The sequence below is a fragment of the Ranitomeya imitator genome, chromosome 4 (assembly GCF_032444005.1).
Source record: "Ranitomeya imitator isolate aRanImi1 chromosome 4, aRanImi1.pri, whole genome shotgun sequence".
NCBI classification, from domain to species: Eukaryota; Metazoa; Chordata; class Amphibia; order Anura; family Dendrobatidae; genus Ranitomeya; species Ranitomeya imitator.
This window is the reverse complement of record NC_091285.1, coordinates 508,754,962-508,775,775: the sequence shown is the minus strand read 5'-3', so window position 1 is coordinate 508,775,775 and position 20,814 is coordinate 508,754,962.

Here is a 20,814-nt window from a genome sequence, read left to right as displayed (position 1 = left end):
AAAGCGCAGGAAGATTGGAGTGACGGTAGAGGAGCGGTTAAAGCTGGGGAGTGAGGACCTGCCTCCCTGGCTAGAGACAGGAATTGTGGCTAAGTATAAAAACGCTTTATTTGGGGTATACTTGAACCTAAAACTAAAAGAGCCACCTTGTTAGAATGCAGCATTACTGCTGCACAAGGTGGCTCTTTTAGTTTATAACGGCTGGAGGGGGTGACAGTGGCCCTTTAAATCAGATAAACAGTAGAGTATGTTCAGTTCAATGGTGGTGACAAAACTAAAAAAAAATGCGATGACTATTGTTGTGAATTCTGTTGTCAAGCTCCCTCCTGTGGTCATAAATGGTACTTTGGCTGGTTCTGTCCATGGGCTTCCTCTGGTGGTTGTGATTGGAGCTGCGGCTTCTGAGTTTCCTTCCACAGATGACGAGGTTAATTCGTTAGCTGGCTGCTCTATTTAACTCCACTTAGATCATTGCTCCATGCCACCTGTCAATGTTCCAGTATTGGTCTAGTTCTCTCCTGGATCGTTTTTTCTGGCGCTCGGATTGCTTTATGATGAACCTAATTCAGTGGATCAGGCAGAGAAAATCTTGCTGGCTCTGTGTCAGGGTCAGGATGAGGTAGAAATATATTGTCAGAAGTTTAGGAAGTGGTCTGTACTCACTCAGTGGAATGAATGTGCCCTGGCAGCAATTTTCAGAAAGGGTCTCTCTGAAGCCCTTAAGGATGTCATGGTGGGATTTCCCATGCCTGCTGGTCTGAATGAGTCTATGTCTTTGGCCATTCAGATCGATCGACGCTTGCGTGAGCGTAAAGCTGTGCACCATTTGGCGGTATTATCTGAGCATAGACCTGAGCCTATGCAATGTGATAGGACTTTGACCAGAGCTGAACGGCAAGAACACAGACGTCGGAATGGGCTGTGTTTTTACTGTGGTGATTCCACTCATGCTATCTCCGATTGTCCTAAGCGCACTAAGCGTTTCGCTAGGTCTGCTACCATTGGTACGGTACAGTCGAAATTTCTTTTGTCCGTTACTCTGATTTGCTCTTTGTCATCCTATTCTGTTATGGCATTTGTGGATTCAGGCGCTGCCCTGAATTTGATGGACTTGGATTTTGCTAGGCGCTGTGGTTTTTTCTTGGAGCCCTTGCAGTATCCTATTCCATTGAGAGGAATTGATGCTACGCAGATGCAGAATATCTATAAGACATGGGGTGCGCGATAGCGGGACTTTTGGTGACCCCCCCTTATAAGGTAAATTGTGGAGTGATATTAACCCTTGTGTTGGATGGCCAGTCTGCAGCACATTGCACTTTCTTTTGCTGCTTGCACATTATATGTCTTATAGATACTCTGCTTAGTGGCTTTGCTTAGCACTCTTTAACTACAGCGTAATTAACTCTACTCCGCATATTTGAGATTTACTGTGCGGTATATTGTAGAGTAATATCTACTCCTGTATTCTCGTTTTTTAGCACTTTGCACTTTCTTTGATATTGCTTGCACATTGTTTGCCCTACAGATACCCTAATACAGTGGCTCTGCTTAGCACTCTTGCACTTTAGTATAATTCTCCTTACTCCTCATATGTGTGATTTTTGTGCGGTAGCACATATATTTTTGTCACTCATTTTGTATATTTTTCTTTTTATATTCTTTTCACTTGTTCATTATCATTCTTTTGTGCACTTTCTTCTGGTTTTATTGCCATAATTTATATATATATATATATATATATATATATATATATATATATATATATATATATATATATATTATTCTTTATATCAATTGATTATTATTTTTCTACTATATAAAATATAATTTATTTTTTTCTGGCCCTCAATACATGAAGTGTATATCTATTAATATTTACTCTCTGGGGTTACCTATTTATATCCAATTTTGATTTGAATATTATATTTTTTTAAAGTGTCCTGTTATACTCGCATACTAAATTTTTATGTGTCATTTGCCACTATTAATAAAGGCTATTTGTTAATTGATCTTGCTGTGTGGGTGCACTTTTCTGGCTGTCCGAGTTGCAGTTGTGGTTGGTTCTCTGATCTCAGTGTTCAGTCACTAATTCTTTCTTTCACAGTGCACCAGTAGGGGTCTATTAATTACATACATATATATTAAATATAATTTGTTGGATATTTATTGGTGCATTGCGTTTGTTTTAATACTTAAGCCAGTACATGTCCGGGCCCGTCTGAAGTTTGCTAGAGAGCATTTGGATGATCCAGAGGAGTTTTGGGAGAATGTCCTATGGTCTGATGAAACCAAACTGGAACTGTTTGGTAGAAACACAACTTGTCGTGTTTGGAGGAAAAAGAATACTGAGTTGCATCCATCAAACACCATACCTACTGTAAAGCATGGTGGTGGAAACATCATGCTTTGGGGCTGTTTCTCTGCAAAGGGGCCAGGACGACTGATCCGGGTACATGAAAGAATGAATGGGGCCATGTATCGTGAGATTTTGAGTGCAAACCTCCTTCCATCAGCAAGGGCATTGAAGATGAAACGTGGCTGGGTCTTTCAACATGACAATGATCCAAAGCACACCGCCAGGGCAACGAAGGAGTGGCTTCGTAAGAAGCATTTCAAGGTCCTGGAGTGGCCTAGCCAGTCTCCAGATCTCAACCCTATAGAAAACCTTTGGAGGGAGTTGAAAGTCCGTGTTGCCAAGCGAAAAGCCAAAAACATCACTGCTCTAGAGGAGATCTGCATGGAGGAATGGGCCAACATACCAACAACAGTGTGTGGCAACCTTGTTTAGACTTACAGAAAACGTTTGACCTCTGTCATTGCCAACAAAGGATATATTACAAAGTATTGAGATGAAATTTTGTTTCTGACCAAATACTTATTTTCCACCATAATATGCAAATAAAATGTTAAAAAAACAGACAATGTGATTTTCTGGATTTTTTTTTCTCAGTTTGTCTCCCATAGTTGAGGTCTACCTATGATGTAAATTACAGACGCCTCTCATCTTTTTAAGTGGTGGAACTTGCACTATTGCTGACTGACTAAATACTTTTTTGCCCCACTGTACATTGAAAATGCAGAAATAACGTAATAACAAAAATACTTCTCAGAAACTTTATGTCATAGAGCAAAACTAAGCATTTTTTTGGAATCAGCACATCTAACTCCATAAAACAGACATATTACTTTTTATTTTTTTTGTGTTGACCAGTGTTATGTGCAGTGAATATAACCAGTGTTCATTGATTAGGTACTAATTTCCGGTTGTCTCAGTCTCTGCCTATGTATAGTGAGGTACTGGAGATGAGTTTGCCATTGGCTGTTGTGTTCTTCTAAGGGTACCGTCACACATAACGATATCGTTAACGATATCGTTGCTTTTTGTGACGTAGCAACGATATCGTTAACTAAATCGTTATGTGTGACAGCGACCAACGATCAGGCCCCTGCTGGGAGATCATTGGTCGCTGGGGAAAGTCCAGCACTTTATTTTGTCGCTGGATCTCCCGCTGACATCGCTGAATCGGCGTGTGTGACGCCGAGTCAGCGATGTCGTCACTGGTAACCAGGGTAAACATCGGGTTACTAAGCGCAGGGCCGCGCTTAGTAACCCGATGTTTACCCTGGTTACCGTTGTAAATGTAAAAAAACAAACACTACAAACTTACATTCCCGGTGTCTGGTCATGTCCCTCGCCTTCAGCTTCCCGCACTGACTGGAGAGCGCCGGCCAGCTGTAAAGCAGACCGCTGTACTTTACGGCCGGCGCTCAGTCAGTGCTGGAAGCTGAAGGCGAGGGACCTGACCAGACACCGGGAATGTAAGTATGTAGTGTTTGTTTTTTTACATTTACAACGGTAACCAGGGTAAACATCGGGTTACTAAGCGCGGCCCTGCGCTTAGTAACCCGGTTTACCCTGGTTACCCGGGGACTTCAGGATCGTTGGTCGCTGGAGAGCTGTCTGTGTGACAGATCTCCAGCGACCAAACAGCGACGCTGCAGCGATCGACATCGTTGTTGGTATCGCTGCAGCGTCGCTTAGTGTGACGGTACCTTAAGGCCATGTGCACACGTTCAGGATTTTTCGCGTTTTTTTCGCTATAAAAAAGTGATAAAAACGCAAAAAAAACGCTTACATATGCCTCCTATTATTTACAGTGTATTCCGCATTTCTAGTGCAAATGTTGCTTTTGTTTCGCGAAAAAAATCGCATTGCGGAAAAAAAAGCAACATGTTCATTAAAAATGCGGAATTGCGGGGATTCCGCAAACCTAGGAGTGCATTGATCTGCTTACTTTCCGCATGGGGCTGTGCACACCATGCGGGAAGTAAGCAGATTATGTGCGGTTGGTACCCAGGGTGGAGGAGAGGAGACTCTCCTCCAAGGACTGGGCACCATATAATTAGTAAAAAAAAAAAAAGAATTAAAATAAAAAATAGTCATATACTTACCCTCTGATGGCCCCGGTGTCTTCCCGCCTCTCTGCGCTGCATGCTGCCGCTTCTGTTCCTATAGATGGTCTGTGTGAAGGACCTACGATGACGTCGCGGTCCTGTGATTGGTCACGTGACCGCTCACGTGACCGCGACGTCATCGAAGGTCCTGCACACACACATCTATAGGAATGGACGCTGCTGAGGAGATCGGCTGTCTGCAGGGTGAGTAGAACCATTTTTTTAATTTTTTAATTATTTTTAAACATTCTATTTTTTACTATAGATGCGGCATAGGCAGCATCTATAGTAAAAAGTTGGTCACATTTGTCAAACACTATGTTTGACAAGTGTGACCAACCTGTCAGTCAGTTTTCCAAGCGATGCTACAGATCGCTTGGAAAACTTTAGCATTCTGCAAGCTAATTTCGCTTGCAAAATGCTAAGAAAAACGCGAAAAAAACGCAAAAAAAAAAATGCGGATTTCTTGCAGAAAATTTCCGGTTTTCTTCAGGAAATTTCTGCAAGAAATCCGGACCTGTGCACATACCCTAAGGCAGCGACTTAGGATAGGATTAGATACAGCTAGGGTAATTACATTGCTATGTAAAAAATGCAATAAGAAAATAAAAAGCAAACAAATGTAATATTGTATAATGTTTTATATTTTTTTAAATTTGATTTCAGCAAGAAGCAGAAAAAAATGAGATAAAAACACAACTATAACTCTGGAACACTTCAACGGGTCCCAATTATTCTGACATTGTTTTCTCGTGACATATTGTACTTCATGACAGTGGTAAAATTTCTTTGATATGACTTGCATTTATGTTTGAAAAGAATGGAAATTTGGCAAAAATGTTGAAAATTTAGCAATTTTCCAACTTGTCCTGGGTGCTTGTAACTAGAGATTAGCGAACATCGTCGGCTTCCTCCTTATTCAGCAAGCTATAGCGCTTACCGAAGAGCCTGCATCAGGAAACCGGCTTCCTGGATCATTCCCGATGATCAGCTGTTCAGCGCCGCAGCTGCATGTGTCGCACCTGTGTGACAGTCACAACACATGCATGGAGAGCCTGTTTGTTGTGACTGTCACACATCCGCGACACATGAAGCTGCAGCGCTGAACAGCTGATCATCAGAAACGCTCCAGGTATCCGGGTTCCCGATGCAGGTTCTTCTGTAAGCGCTATAGCTTGCCGAATAAGGAGGAAGTCGACGATGTTCGCTCATCTCTACTTGTAACCCACGCTGTGCCAGTGTTCTATCAGCATAGCACACAGCAACCAGCAAGGTTTTTGTGTATCTTTTTTTCTGCAATTTTTCATCTGTCGCCTAAAAGACAACAGGTAAATATTAAGTGAACTACAAACATCAGGCTTTTTTATTGTGTGACAGTTCACTTTAGGTGATTTTTTTGACAAGTCAAAAGTGTGGCGTTTCTTTCATGTGTTTTCCCACAAGTTTGTTTTTAGGACTTAAAAAAAAAAAACATAAAAAAGATAGAAACATATCTGATCTAAATAAAATGCCATTTGGAAAAAGCTGGTAATATCACTGGCAACTTCCAGCAGAAAGGTGTCCATTAGAGTAGAAGGAAGGTTGCCACTGGGACCTAGAGTCAGAAGGATCGGGAAGAAGCAACCTTCTGAGACCTTCTGCAGTCAGAGTCAGTGCGACCGCCTGCAGCCTCTGACAAATCCGTGACAGTGGCTCGTACTGTATATAGGAGGCTGTGTGGAGCTTTCACTGTATATAGGAGGCTATGGTGGGCAAACACTATGTATGAGGCTATTAGAGGGCTCATACTGTATACAGAAGGCTATGAGGGGGCTCACACTGAATGTAAGAGGCTTTATGGGGGCTCATACTGTATATAGGAGGCTATGTGGGACTCACACTGTATATAGAAGGCTACCTTAAGCTCACACTGTATGCATGGAGGCTATGTGGGAGCTCATACTGAATGTACAAGGCTATGCAGGGCTCATACTGAATGTAGACTATGTGGTGGCTCATACGGTGTATAGAAGGCTATGTGAGGGCTCATATTGTAGGTAGAGAGGTTATATGGAGGCTCATACTTTATATAGGGGGCTATGTTGGAGCTCACGCTCTGTAGGGATTCTATGTGGGTCTTTTGTTGTATATAGGAGACTATGTGAGGCTCATACTGTATATAGGTTTCATGGGTGTGACAGACACTACAGTCGCTCTGCATCTGGCTGCAAAAGGTCTGTGTTTGGCATTGCAGAAGCCTTCTTAATCCTTCTGAGTTTTGGACCCAGTGGCAACCTTCCTCCGACTCTAATTGACAAACCTGGACCTGGGTGTTCATAGATCCCAGTCTGCTTCAGGGAGTCGCTGGTGATATTCACATTTTCCCTTGTGAAGGTTTGGAGCTATGGCAGTCGGCTTAGGCCTCTTTCACACTTCCGTTTTTCTTTTTCCATCACAATGCGTCGTTTTGTGAAAAAAATGGATCCAGCAAATGTTTCTGCTGGATCCGTTTTTTCTCATAGACTTGTATTAGCAGATGTGACGGATGGCCTTCCGTTTCATCTGTCGTGCGCTGGATCCGTCGTAAAATTGCTGTCCGTCAGGCGGAGACAATGCACATAGAAACGTTTTTTGTGTAAGTCGGAAAATCGCTCAGCGACGGATCCTGTGCTGTCCGTGATTGGCTATAATGGAAGCCTATGGACGCAGGATCTGTCGCTGACTGTCAAAAGTAGGAATCCAGCGACAGATGCCATCTTTTGTGGAAGAATTTCCAGTCAGGGAAATTCTCTCTCGCTCTCTATTTTTACTATTGATGCTGCCTATGCAGCAGTGCGCAGGGACTCTCTGACCTTTCCCGGCGCCTGCGCACTGCAGTACTTTGTTCTGCCCTCAACAGGGCAGATAAACTATGCCCGCGCCGGAGCCGCAGCGTGACTATAAGAAGAGGACGTCATTGTATGAAGATAGGAGGCGCCAGATGCGGACCGCAGCGGGACCGCCCCTGGGTGAGTGTAAGTACTCGGGCAGAAATCCGAGAGTGGACCCTCTGGGTCGTGACTCTAGAGCCCCCGGAGCAGGACCTCGGGGGAATGGAGACACAACAGCTAGAGCCAAAGGGGCGACCCAAGATAAAGAAGGAAACCAAAGGCTATAAGGATGGCAGGGAATAATAGGAAAACAAGACTTGGAACAAAATGACTGGAACACGGAACGGCAGAACACAGCAGGAACACGGACTGGCAGGACTCAGCAGGAACACGGACCGGAAGGACTCAGCAGGAACACGGGCTGGCAGAACACAGCAGGAACACGGACTAGCAGGATACAGCAGGAACACGGACTGGCAGGATACAGCAGGAACACGGACTGGCAGGATACAGCAGGAACACGGACTGGCAGGATACAGCAGGAACACGGACTGGCAGTATACAACAGGAACACGGACTGGCAGGATACAGCAGGAACACGGACTGGCAGGATACAGCAGGAACACGGACAGGCAGGACACAGCAGGAACACGGACTGGCAGGATACAGCAGGAACACGGACAGGCAGGACACAGCAGGAACACGGACAGGCAAGACACAGCAGGAACACGGGCTGGCAGGACACTAAGACAAAGTAAAGACTGGGCTGAGAGAAGACACTGGTGCAGGGGAGCCTAGGGCATAGGGACACTGACGGCAGACAGTGCACCTACAAAGCAAAGGCGTCTTACCTAGGGAGACGCCGGGAAGAAATAGCCGATGGGCGCCGCCATGTTGGGGCGGAGCCACCGGGTCGCGACCTCCCAGAAGGCTCTGCGATGGAGGAGACGCGACCGCGCATGCGCAGAGGGACCGGACGCCGTGAGCCGGCGAAGGAGGAAGCAGAGCGGCACTGGACAGGATCGCGAGTGCGCCGAGGGACGGGAGAAGCCGGGTAAGTATGCGCAGCGTACGTAACAGTGAGTATAATTTAATCTGTTTTTCTTACATTTCACGATACATCAGGGGATTACAGTGGGGCAAAAAAGTATTTAGTCAGTCAGCAATAGTGCAAGTTCCACCACTTAAAAAGATGAGAGGCGTCTGTAATTTACATCATAAGTAGACCTCAACTATGGGAGACAAACTGAGAAAAAAAATCCAGAAAATCACATTGTCTGGTTTTTTTTTTTAACATTTTATTTGCATATTATGGTGGAAAATAAGTATTTGGTCAGAAACAAAATTTAATCTCAATACTTTGTAATATATCCTTTGTTGGCAATGACAGAGGTCAAACATTTTCTGTAAGTCTTCACAAGGTTGCCACACACTGTTGTTGGTATGTTGGCCCATTCCTCCAAGCAGATCTCCTCTAGAGCAGTGATGTTTTTGGCTTTTAGCTTGGCAACACGGACTTTCAACTCCCTCCAAATGTTTTCTATAGGGTTGAGATCTGGAGACTGGCTAGGCCACTCCAGGACCTTGAAATGCTTCTTACGAAGCCACTCCTTCGTTGCCCTGGCGGTGTGCTTTGGATCATTGTCATTTTTGAAAGACCCAGCCACGTTTCATCTTCAATGCCCTTGCTGATGGAAGGAGGTTTGCACTCAAAATCTCACGATACATGGCCCCATTAATTCTTTCATGTACCCGGATCAGTCGTCCTGGCCCCTTTGCAGAGAAACAGCCCCAAAGCATGATGTTTCCACCACCATGCTTTACAGTAGGTATGGTGTTTGATGGATGCAACTCAGTATTCTTTTTCCTCCAAACACGACAAGTTGTGTTTCTACCAAACAGTTCCAGTTTGGTTTCATCAGACCATAGGACATTCTCCCAAAACTCCTCTGGATCATCCAAATGCTCTCTAGCAAACTTCAGACGGGCCCGGACATGTACTGGCTTAAGCAGTGGGACACGTCTGGCACTGCAGGATCTGAGTCCATGGTGGCGTAGTGTGTTACTTATGGTAGGCCTTGTTACATTGGTCCCAGCTCTCTGCAGTTCATTCACTAGGTCCCCCCGCGTGGTTCTGGGATTTTTGCTCACCGTTCTTCTGATCATTCTGACCCCACGGGGTGGGATTTTGCGTGGAGCCCCAGATCGAGGGAGATTATCAGTGGTCTTGTATGTCTTCCATTTTCTAATTATTGCTCCCACTGTTGATTTCTTCACTCCAAGCTGGTTGGCTATTGCAGATTCAGTCTTCCCAGCCTGGTGCAGGGCTACAATTTTGTTTCTGGTGTCCTTTGACAGCTCTTTGGTCTTCACCATAGTGGAGTTTGGAGTCAGACTGTTTGAGGGTGTGCACAGGTGTCTTTTTATACTGATAACAAGTTTAAACAGGTGCCATTACTACAGGTAATGAGTGGAGGAAAGAGGAGACTCTTAAAGAAGAAGTTACAGGTCTGTGAGAGCCAGAAATCTTGATTGTTTGTTTCTGACCAAATACTTATTTTCCACCATAATATGCAAATAAAATGTTAAAAACACAGACAATGTGATTTTCTGGATTTTTTTTTCTCAGTTTGTCTCCCATAGTTGAGGTCTACCTATGATGTAAATTACAGACGCCTCTCATCTTTTTAAGTGGTGGAACTTGCACTATTGCTGACTAAATACTTTTTTGCCCCACTGTATCTACAGCAATACAGAATGCTTAGCTCATATACGATTTTTGGGGGTGACAGGTTCCCTTTAATATATATATAGTAATATACTCTCACTGTTATAATTCTATACCTGCAGCCAGTTTTGATTATCACTTTTTGATTAATTTGTGTGACCCGTGGTCACGATAGAGCCATCTTTTGATTTGTATATGATACAAGAATCATGTATGGTTAGTTTGTTTACATGCATTATCATTTATTTTATTTTTATTTATGTATCCATATATTTATAGACCTCCTTGATAAAGGCAGACATGCCGCAATGTTGGATGGATTGATGTCTATATTTTCCTATATCGGCTGTACATTAAACAGAATAGGAGATGAACTTATGAATTTTTTTGAGTGCCAAAGATTACCATTTCTTGTCTGTAGTGCTATATATTTTTCTTCGGGCACCATTTCTTTTTCAGTGCACCACTCTTGACTGATTGCACATAATATTTGTTCATGCTCTTTGTATTTAGCGATACTAAAAAAAACAGAACTACCGTGACTTGCAAAATCATTCACCCCCACCCTCCCCTGGCTTGTTACCTATTTTGTTACATTACAACCAGTGTTTAAATATTTGTGTAATCAGATTCATGCGTGATGCATCAGCACTAGAGTAAGTTAGTGAAGAGAGAAAAATATGGGATTAAATTTATGGGATCAAATAACTGAAAGTTGACATGTGCAAATGTATTCACCCTTTTGCAATGAAGCCCCTACAAATTTTTGGTGCAAAATTCACCCTTTTGCAATGAAGCCCCTACAAATTTTTGGTGCAAAATTCACCCTTTTGCAATGAAGCCCCTACAAATTTTTGGTGCAAGCAATTACCTTCACATGCTTAGTGAAAGGAAGTCCATCTGTGTGCAACCTGAGTGTCACATGGTCTGTCAGTGTATACACTTTACCTTTTCTGAAAGGCCACAGAGGCTGCAACACCATTAAGAGGCACCACTAACCTAACAACACCATGAAGACCAAGGAGATCTCCAAACAAGTCAGGGACAAAGTTGTTGAAAAAGACAAGTCAGAGTTGGGTTCTAAAAAAAAAAAAAAAAAAAAAAATCCAATCTCTGATGATTTCCTGGAGCACCATCAAATCCATTATCATCAAATGGAAAGGACAGGGTACCACAACTAATCTGCCAAGTCAGGGACGCCCACCAAAACTCTCAGCTACGGCAAGGAGGGCATTAATCAGAGAGGCAGCAAAGTGACCAAAGGTAGCTCTGGAGGAGCTGCAGAGTTTCCAAGCAGAGATTGGGAGTATCTATCCTCACAGCCACAATAAGCCATACACTCCACAGAGGTGGAATTTTGGAAGAGTGGGCAGAAAAAAGCCTTTACTTACACACAAAAATTGTAAGGCCCATTTTGAGTTTGTCAAAAGACGTGGGAGACTTCCCAAAAGTATGGAGGAAGATGCAATTAAGCTTTTTGGCCACCAAAGTAAACGCTATATCTGACGTCAAACCAACATAGCTTATCACCCCAAGAGCACCATTCCAACAGTGAAACATGGTGGTGGCAGCATCATGCTGTAGTGATGTTTTTCAGCAGCAGGGACAGGGAAAATGGTCTGAGTTGAGGGGAAGATGGATGGTGTGAAATACAGGGATATTCTTGAGCAAACTGTTTCAGTCTGTCAGTGATTTGAGACTGTGACCGAGGTTCACCTTCCAACAATACAATGACCCAAAACATACTGCTAAAGCCACACTCGAGGGATGCAAGAGGAAACGTGTAAATGTTGTGGAGAGGCCTAGTCAAAGTCCAATCCAATTGAGAATCTGTGGTCACTGGTGAAGATTGCCGTTCGCCAGAGGAAATCATCTACGTTGAGAGAGCTGGAACAGTTATGCCTTGAGGAATCGGCAAAAATCCCTGTGGCAGGATGTGGAAAGCTCATAAAGACTTATCCAAAGAGTCTTGCAGCTGTAATTGCTGCAAAAGAAGGCTCTACAAAGTACTGACTTTAGGGGGGTGAAAAGTTATACACACTGAAGTTGTCAGTTATTTTGTCCTATTTGTTGTTTGCTTCACAATAAAAAGAAAAATAAATATTCTAAATCTATCCTGGGCAAACTAACAATTTTACTACTACATTTAAAAGGGGTTGCTCGGTAACAACACATTACTCGACCTAACAGGATAGGTCATCCGTATCAGATTGGTGGGGTCTGACTCCTGATATCCACCACAGTTGTTATAGGCTCTGGCAGATTGTAGATGGATTAAAGCAGCAAAGTGTAGCTCCATGCAATGTATAGTGGTCGATGCCAGAGCAATAATGGCCGATATGTTGTGATGCCGGATCTCATAATAATTACGGTACTTATCTTACAATAACAGGTCATCAATATGGTGCAACTAGCCAACCCCTTTCAGAAATTGGGAAAGCTACAATCCTGTATTTCACATAAACTTTTCAAAACATACAGAAGGAATGTTGGTATACACAGAAGGATATCGCTACTGCACCCAGGGGTAAGTTTGTAGGAAAAGTGTGCCGCCTAGTATTCAATTGGAGCAAAACGTGTCCCTGTAGCCACCACAATGCGCTTCTGTACTGGGCACAAATCACACATGAAGCTACGTTTGTGTTCTTGATATCACCAGAGAAGGTAATTGCCAGGAGCAGTTCCGTAACTAGAAAGTTATGGGCCCCGATGCGAACTTTCAAATGGGGCCCCCCCAACCATGCAAAAATATTTTCCACCCAAATTCAGATTTTCCCTATTCATTTCGCACACTATAGCTTTATTGCAAAGTTGTATAGTGTGGGGGCGTGGCTATGGACTGAGCGAGGAAGGACGCATACAGTGAGAGCTCCTAAAAATCCTGCATATATCCTGCATAAAGGACCCCCTTTTTAAGCACTCAATTGCTTCTGCTGGGGTCTCTGGGAGCCTGGAGGCTGCCGACCCCCTGGAAAAGACCATAGCTGTGACTGGAGGAAACCGGAGGAGAGGACTTATCTTGCGGAGCGGTGAGCTCCACGTGTAGCGGCGGCCATCTTTCTAGGAAGACAGCCTGCGGGCAGGCGGCGCGAGGCTGTCTGTGGCTGCGGCTGAAGCCCCCCTTGGTCACCGGACGGTACCTTAAACCCGCAGGTGAGAGCTGCGGGATCCGGGCCAGGCGGAGAGACAAAGAGACTCACATTGGCGGCGGCGGCTGTGCGGGCGGCAGCCATCACCGAGGCGCGCGCTCCTGCAGTAGGAGGCGCGGTGCGGCTCATTATCACCGCAGCGTGACTGGGAGGTGAGCACTTAACTTGCTCTGCACATATTACGGGGAATCGTGGTGAGTGCTCTGGAAGATTGAGCCCCACGCTCCCCTATTAACCACGTCCTGGCCGGCTGCACTTTTACTGGGCCTCCCCCCTGCTGCCATCGCTACAAAGAGCTTTCCCTGTAACAGGGGTCTCCGCCATATTGGCAGCCTGTGCCTCCTGACTATACACCAATATACCTCCTGACTATAGGGGTGCCCAGCCGAGTTCATACACAGCCCTGGTGTGATCGTGTGATAAATCTACGGACCTAATTTAATCACCTTGTTGGGCCACACAATTATTAACCATGCATCGTCCAAAGAACACAACTGCAGCTGATAAACTAAAGGAATTCGCTAGAAGTGACACTTCAGATGGTGCAAGATCTCTTAGAAATAGTTCCTCACAAGTTCAGCGTGGGAAAAACCGTCTCTCTGATAGTGTTGATGAGAGCGAGCAAGATGATTTGACTCTTAAGCAAGCATCTGAACAATTAATGCAAGCCATATCTCTAACTAGGACGTCTCTTTCCGAAAAAATAGAGGATGTACATACGGAAGTGGGGCGCCTAAGGCAAGACATGCAAACCATGAAGGGACGCATAACAGAAGTTGAAACAAGGGTATCTCAGGTGGAGGACACTATCAAACCTATGGAGGCCAAACTAGCGAAAGTTGCCGGGTCTATAAATGCCTGGAAACAAAAGGCAGACGATTTGGAAAACAGGATGCGTCGAAACAATATTCGCATTATTGGTCTGCCGGAGCACTCAGAAGGCCAACAACCTGAAAAATTCCTGGAAGATTGGCTCAAATCCTCCTTGGGAGATATATTCTCCCCATTATTCTCGGTGGAGAGAGCCCACAGAGTCCCTACAAGATCCCTTCCTCCTGGAGCCCCACCCAGACCGTTCCTGGCACGCATTCTTAATTGCAAGGACAGAGATGCTATTCTGCGACTGGCACGACAAAAGAGTCCCATCAAGTTTAATAGCGCTACAATCTCGATTTTCCCAGACTTCTCCGTTGGACTTCAGAAACAGCGGGCAAAATTTATGGATGTCAAAAAACAACTCAGAGACAGGAGTATCATCTACTCCATGATCTATCCAGCACGTCTCCGGGTGGTCTGCAATGGTTCCTCCTTGTTCTTCACTGACCCATCGGAGGCAGAGGACTGGCTGCGATCCCGTGGGAGGTCTAATGCAACAGAACCCTGATAAGTTTCCGACCAACTAATGCTTCTTTTAAATTTTGAAATTGGGGCTCTCTCTGGGAGCGTTCAAATACCAACAATACCGGACGCTGGAGTCAGCGGGGGTATCCCCAGGTTTATTTGATGATGGGAGCGATAAACAATGCTCCGAGATTGTTCAGTTCTTGTTAAGTTTTCTCTTTTTTTTGTCAAGTTTAACTAGCATTAATAAGCATTTAGGTAAAAGCCGCCTTAGGAGCTGTTATAATTATTTGTGCATAGTCTGTAGATCTATTTCGACCACCATTGTACACCATAGGTCAAGGAATGAATATGGAGTCTAAATTGATATGTATGACCTGGAACATACGGGGTATTAAATCACCCCGGAAGAAAATTAAGGTGTTCTCCCAGATCAGGCGGTATCATCCTCATATTGTGGCCTTGGTAGAAACACATTTAACTAGAGATACAGCCAGAAGTGTACAGAAACCCTGGGTACAGTGGCATGTTCATGCGTTCCACACCAGCTACTCGAGAGGAGTATCATTGTTGATACATAGAGATGTTCGGTGGGAGGCCAGGACGACTCGGCGGGACACAGAGGGACGTTTTGTTTTTGTTCATGCATTAATTAATTCTCGTGAATATGTTATATTGTGCATTTACAACCCCCCTCCAGCTAATATTTCAATACTTAGAATGGCAATGAGTTTTGCGTTAAATTATCCAGACGCACATGTCATCTGTATGGGTGACTTTAATCTGGTCATGGATAGCTGTCTAGATAGGTTGAGACTGGGAGATGGGTCATCTGGGGAGCCTCAGTCCTTGCCGTCTTCATTGCCCCCGACTCAGCTGGCACTGTTCATAGAAAATAGTGGCTGGGTGGATCTATGGAGGATACATCACCCTGGGGAAAAAGGATACACCTGCCACTCATCTACTAAGAGTTCCCTGTCCCGTATAGACTATATTTTTGGGTCTGGCGGTTTGGTGCAATGGGTAAGCGGTATAGAGCATGGCAATAGAGGAATCTCAGACCACAGTCCAGTTGTTCTCACGCTTACATTTGGGAAACTGACTAATGGTAGAATATGGAAGTTAAACCCCTTTTGGCTTAAACTAATAGACTCAAATGATAGAACAGTTGATCAGTTGAATTGTTATACTCGATCTCACCCAGAACCTCAGGATATTAATTTATTCTGGGACGCCCTTAAGGCGTACCTAAGGGGCTGTTTGTCCTCTACGATTTCTTATGTTAAAAGGGTGACATCGAGAGACGACGATGAGATTGAGCAACGCTTGAAAGATGCTGAGACCGCATATACAGCCAGTCAGACTAATAACAATAAGGTTGAGTGGTTAACCCTGCAAAGATTATATGCCCAGCACCTGGACACTAAATCCAAACGTAAGCTGTTTTTTACGCGACAATCATATTTTGAAATGGGAAATCAGGCGGGGAAATTTTTGGCTTTCCTGGTACGTCAACACAATACGTCTAATATGGTAATACAAATTCGTTCGCCAGGCGGCTCGTTGAACACCACCACCGAGGAAATACTTCAGTGCTTTTATAATTATTATAAGGGGTTATATGAGTCCAAGAGTGATTTCAGTGTTTCAGATTGTTTAGAATATTTATCCGATATAGAATTCCCTACACTGAATTCCACACAGCAGGCTTTTATGGACGCTGAATTTACCCTAGAGGAAATAGAGCAAGCTATAACGGATATGGCCTCTGGGAAGGCCCCTGGGCCGGATGGCTTCCCGGTCGAATTGTATAGGAAATACCGAGAAGCACTAGCTCCACTTTTATTACAAGTATTCAGAGAGATATGGAGAGGGGGATGCCTGCCCGATACTTTTTATGAGGCACATATTATTGTACTCAGAAAAGAGGGGAAGGATCCATTGGAGTGCGGGTCCTATCGCCCCATATCGTTAGTAAACGTAGACTATAAGATTTTTACTAAAATTTTAGCCACTAGGCTGAACTCTATTATACTGGACATTATACACCCGGATCAAACTGGCTTTATGCCTGGTAAGAGTACCTCTATAAATATCAGGCGGGTTCAATCGATAATCCAATACAGTTCTTTACTACCTGATAATAACTGGGCGTTGGCGTCGTTGGACGCAGCTAAGGCGTTTGACTCTCTTGAATGGCCCTTCTTGTCCGCTTGCCTACAGAAATATGGTTTTGGAGCCAAATTCCTGAATTGGATTAATATATTATACATGAAACCAAAGGCCCGCATAATAGTAAATGGTTCCATCTCTGAGCCTTTTCTACTATATAGGGGAACCCGTCAAGGGTGTCCCCTTTCCCCAGCCCTATTTGCTCTAGCAATAGAGGCATTGGCAATACGTCTTCGATCCTCCCCCGGTATTGAGGGTATAAAAATAGCGGATCGCACTGATACCATTGGTTTATACGCCGATGACATGATAGTATTCATGGATAACACGGAAGAGACGTTACCGAGGGTGATTGCCACCATAGATAGATTTAGTGGGTTCTCAGGCCTATATATTAACTGGGATAAATCTGCTTTATTGCCTCTCTCTCAGACCCCAGCGTCTAATCTCAGTGCCCTTTCCTCATTGCCTATAGTATCTAACTTTAAGTACTTAGGTATATATATGTCTAAATATAGTGGGTCAGACTTACACCTCAATATTTTTCCTCTGCTGGATTACGCTAAACTGAAATTTACATCTTGGAGCAAGATTCCATTGTCTGTAGCAGGTCGTATTAACCTCATTAAAATGATATTGCTCCCTAAATTTAACTATTGTCTTCAACACAGCGCAGTAACTGTACCGAAGTTTTTCTTTACCAATTTAAACTCTCAGGTTGCTTCATTCATATGGGGAAAAAGTAGGCCTAAGCTTAAATTAACTACTCTGCAGAGATCTAAGCAGGGGGGAGGAGCGGCATTGCCTGATTTTTTTTTATATTATTTGGCGGGACAGGCGAGGGCACTGAGTAAATGGATGCCTCACAATAACCTCCCTAATTCTGAGAGTCATCTGGTTAGTTCCGTTAGCGCTAAATGTCCATTAGGCCTTTTGGAGTCGGGGAAAATAAGCGCTCCCCGCATGCTACCCATGCTCCGACTGGCACGATCAACCTGGAGGCAGATTAAAAAAGCTATTGGATTTGAGGATATTGTTGCTGAAATGCCTTTATGGGACAATGGTTATTTCCCCATGCTGATGGATCACCCATCTGCAGGTTTTTGGATCTCTTACGGGGTTCTTTCGGTGGGGGATTTATATGATCAAGGGGTCTTTATGTCTTTCGAACAGCTGCAAGCTAAATATGCCTTTCCAAGATCTCAATTTTTCCGTTATTTACAACTTAGAACAGCTATTCAGTCATATACCAGAAATGTGGGAGCAAACCGCAACATCTCATCTTTGCCACTGATAGGCATTCTTAAATCACAGGGACCTCAGGGTCTTATTTCATCCTTATACACATATCTGTTGTCAATGGGAGCGAACTCGGCTATAGACTTGGTTAGGGGCAAGTGGGAGGGACTTATCCCCGATATGCAGAGTGAAGCGTGGGAGGACGTTCTTGACTCTCCCCTTAAAGTATCCCCGTCAATTAATAACAAGATGACCCAATTATATATAATCCATCAGTCATATTTGACCCCAGTGAGACTTTTTCGGATGGGTCGATACTCGACGTCGGAGTGCCTGCGTTGCCACTCATCGGATGCTGACTTCATACACATGATATGGCAGTGCCCAATTATTTTTCAATATTGGAGAGAGGTAACGTCGTTATTGACCTCACTTTTGTCAGTCCCGGTCCCTCTTGAACCCCTGGTCTGTCTGTTTGGAGTTTGGGATGCGGAGGTTTGGGAACATTATGTTGGGATTTTTTTACGAGAGGTACTATTTTTGGCACGAAAGATGTTGGCGTTACGATGGATGGGAAGGTCACCCCCTACACTTAGGTCCTGGGTTGAGCTGGTGAACACAACTGTCTCATATGAACGCACACTCTACCAGAATAGGGGTTGCCCGGGCAAATTCAATAAAATCTGGGACGGGTGGAATGCCTCCCATCTCACTTTGTGAATTAACTGATTGATAAAGATACAGTCTATATGATCTCTTGTTCTGCAGATGTTGCGCAATGGAAAGTGTAATGTTACTGCTAAAAGGCGGCGTAGTAATAGCTTTGAAGGCTTAGTTTAGTCTAGTTTAGTTTAGTTTGGTTTGATTATAGTTTAGGAACTCTGCATACTGACAGTTCCATGATTTCACGTATATGTCTTATTCCATATAAATACAAATGATTGATACATATGTATGCTCTAATGTCTTTTTTCTATCTTGCGAATGTAACCGTGCAAGTCAATCACAAAGACAAACGTTTATACTGTATTTTATTGTGATTAATAAATAAACGAATTTAAAAAAAAAAAAGTTGTATAGTGTGACCTCAGTGGCGTAACTATCCTGTGCCCCATCCTGGTATATATCGGTCCCCCGTACTGCCCTTGTTATGTAATTTATAAAAGAAAATAAACCATTATACTCATCAGGGGCTTACATAGAAGTCATGGGGATCCATATAAGAAGTATAATGCACCCCCATAGTCCTCTATATAATATACTGCAAAGTTCATAGTCATCCATATAGTATAATACACTCTCCATAGTCATACATATAGTATAATACTCTCCTTAGTCCTCCATATAGTACAATAGTATAATACACTCCCCATAGTCCTCCATATAGTATTATACACTCCTCATAGTCCTCCATATATTAAAATACACTCCTCATAGTGCTCCATATAGTGTAATACACTGCTCAGTCCTCCATATAGTAAACTACACTCCTCAGTCCTCCATATAGTATACTACACTGCTCATAGTGCTCCATATAGTATAATGCACCCCTCATAGTCCTTCATATAGTATAATACACTCCTCAGTCCTCCATATAGTATTACACTCCTCATAGTGCTCCATATATTAAAATACACTGCTCAGTCCTCCATATAGTATAATACACTCCTCATAGTGCTCCATATAGTATAATGCACCGCCATCGTCATCCAAGTCGTACAATTCATTTCTCATACTATAATGCACCCCATAGTATTTCATATAGTATAATGTATTCCCCATAGTCCTCGATACAGTATAACGCAGCCCACATATAGTATAATGCAGCCACCCCACAGAGTTTAATGCAGCCACCCCACAAAAGTATAATGCAGCCCCACCATACAATATAATGTAACCCCCATAGAATATAATGCAGCCCCTCCATACAGGTGCAGTGAGAAAGACACGGGCAAATGGTGAATATGGGGCAGGGGAGAAGGACACAAGGGGGCTAAGGGAGATAGGCACAATGGTGACACGGGGGCTAGGGAGCAACGAAAACAGGCACAAGGGGACACATGCGGGCTAGGAGGCAGGGGAGAAGGGCACAAGGGAGACTGACACAAGGGGACACACAGGGACAAGGGACTCAAGCGCAAGGGGACAAAGGAGACAGGCACACGGGGACAAACAGGGACTAGTGGGCAAGGGAGACTGACACAAGGCTACACACGGGAACAAGGGACACAAGGACAAGGGGACTTATGGGGACCAGGAAGAAGAGGAGAAGGGCACAAGGGGACACACGGGGACTAGGGGGCAAGGGAGACAGGCACAAGAGGACACAAGGGGACTCCGAGGGCAGAGTAGATAGGGACGCAAGTAGACGGAGTTGCAAGGGGACAGGGGGAGACTTGGGAGCAGGGAAGAAGGGGGCACAGGGATTACGAGGACAGGGTAGATGGGGAACACACGGTGAGAAAGGGGACAGGGGAGACTTGAGAGAAGGGCAGACGGGTCACATGGGGACAAGGGGCTGGGAATGCATGGGGAGGAGTGACAAGGAGCATACGGGACCTGGAGGAGCACAATGACCTGAACCTGGGGTTCTACAAGGACATGAGGCACGGGAGAGCATGGAGGAAACGGGGCTGGTGTCACAGGAGGCCGGGGATGCTGGGGGCCGAAGACGGCGACACCCGGGCAGCAGACACACCTCACTGGTGCCGATCCCGTACACCTCCATGTTCATCCCTGGATCCTCCACATGGCTGAGCGGCTGTGGCATGCCCCTCCTAGGCGGATCGGTCCACGTGCCCCCCGCCAGATCCGGAGCCGAATGTTCCTCGGACCCAGCAGCCACCACAGGCTCTGCCAATATGGTGGCCGCCATCACCTG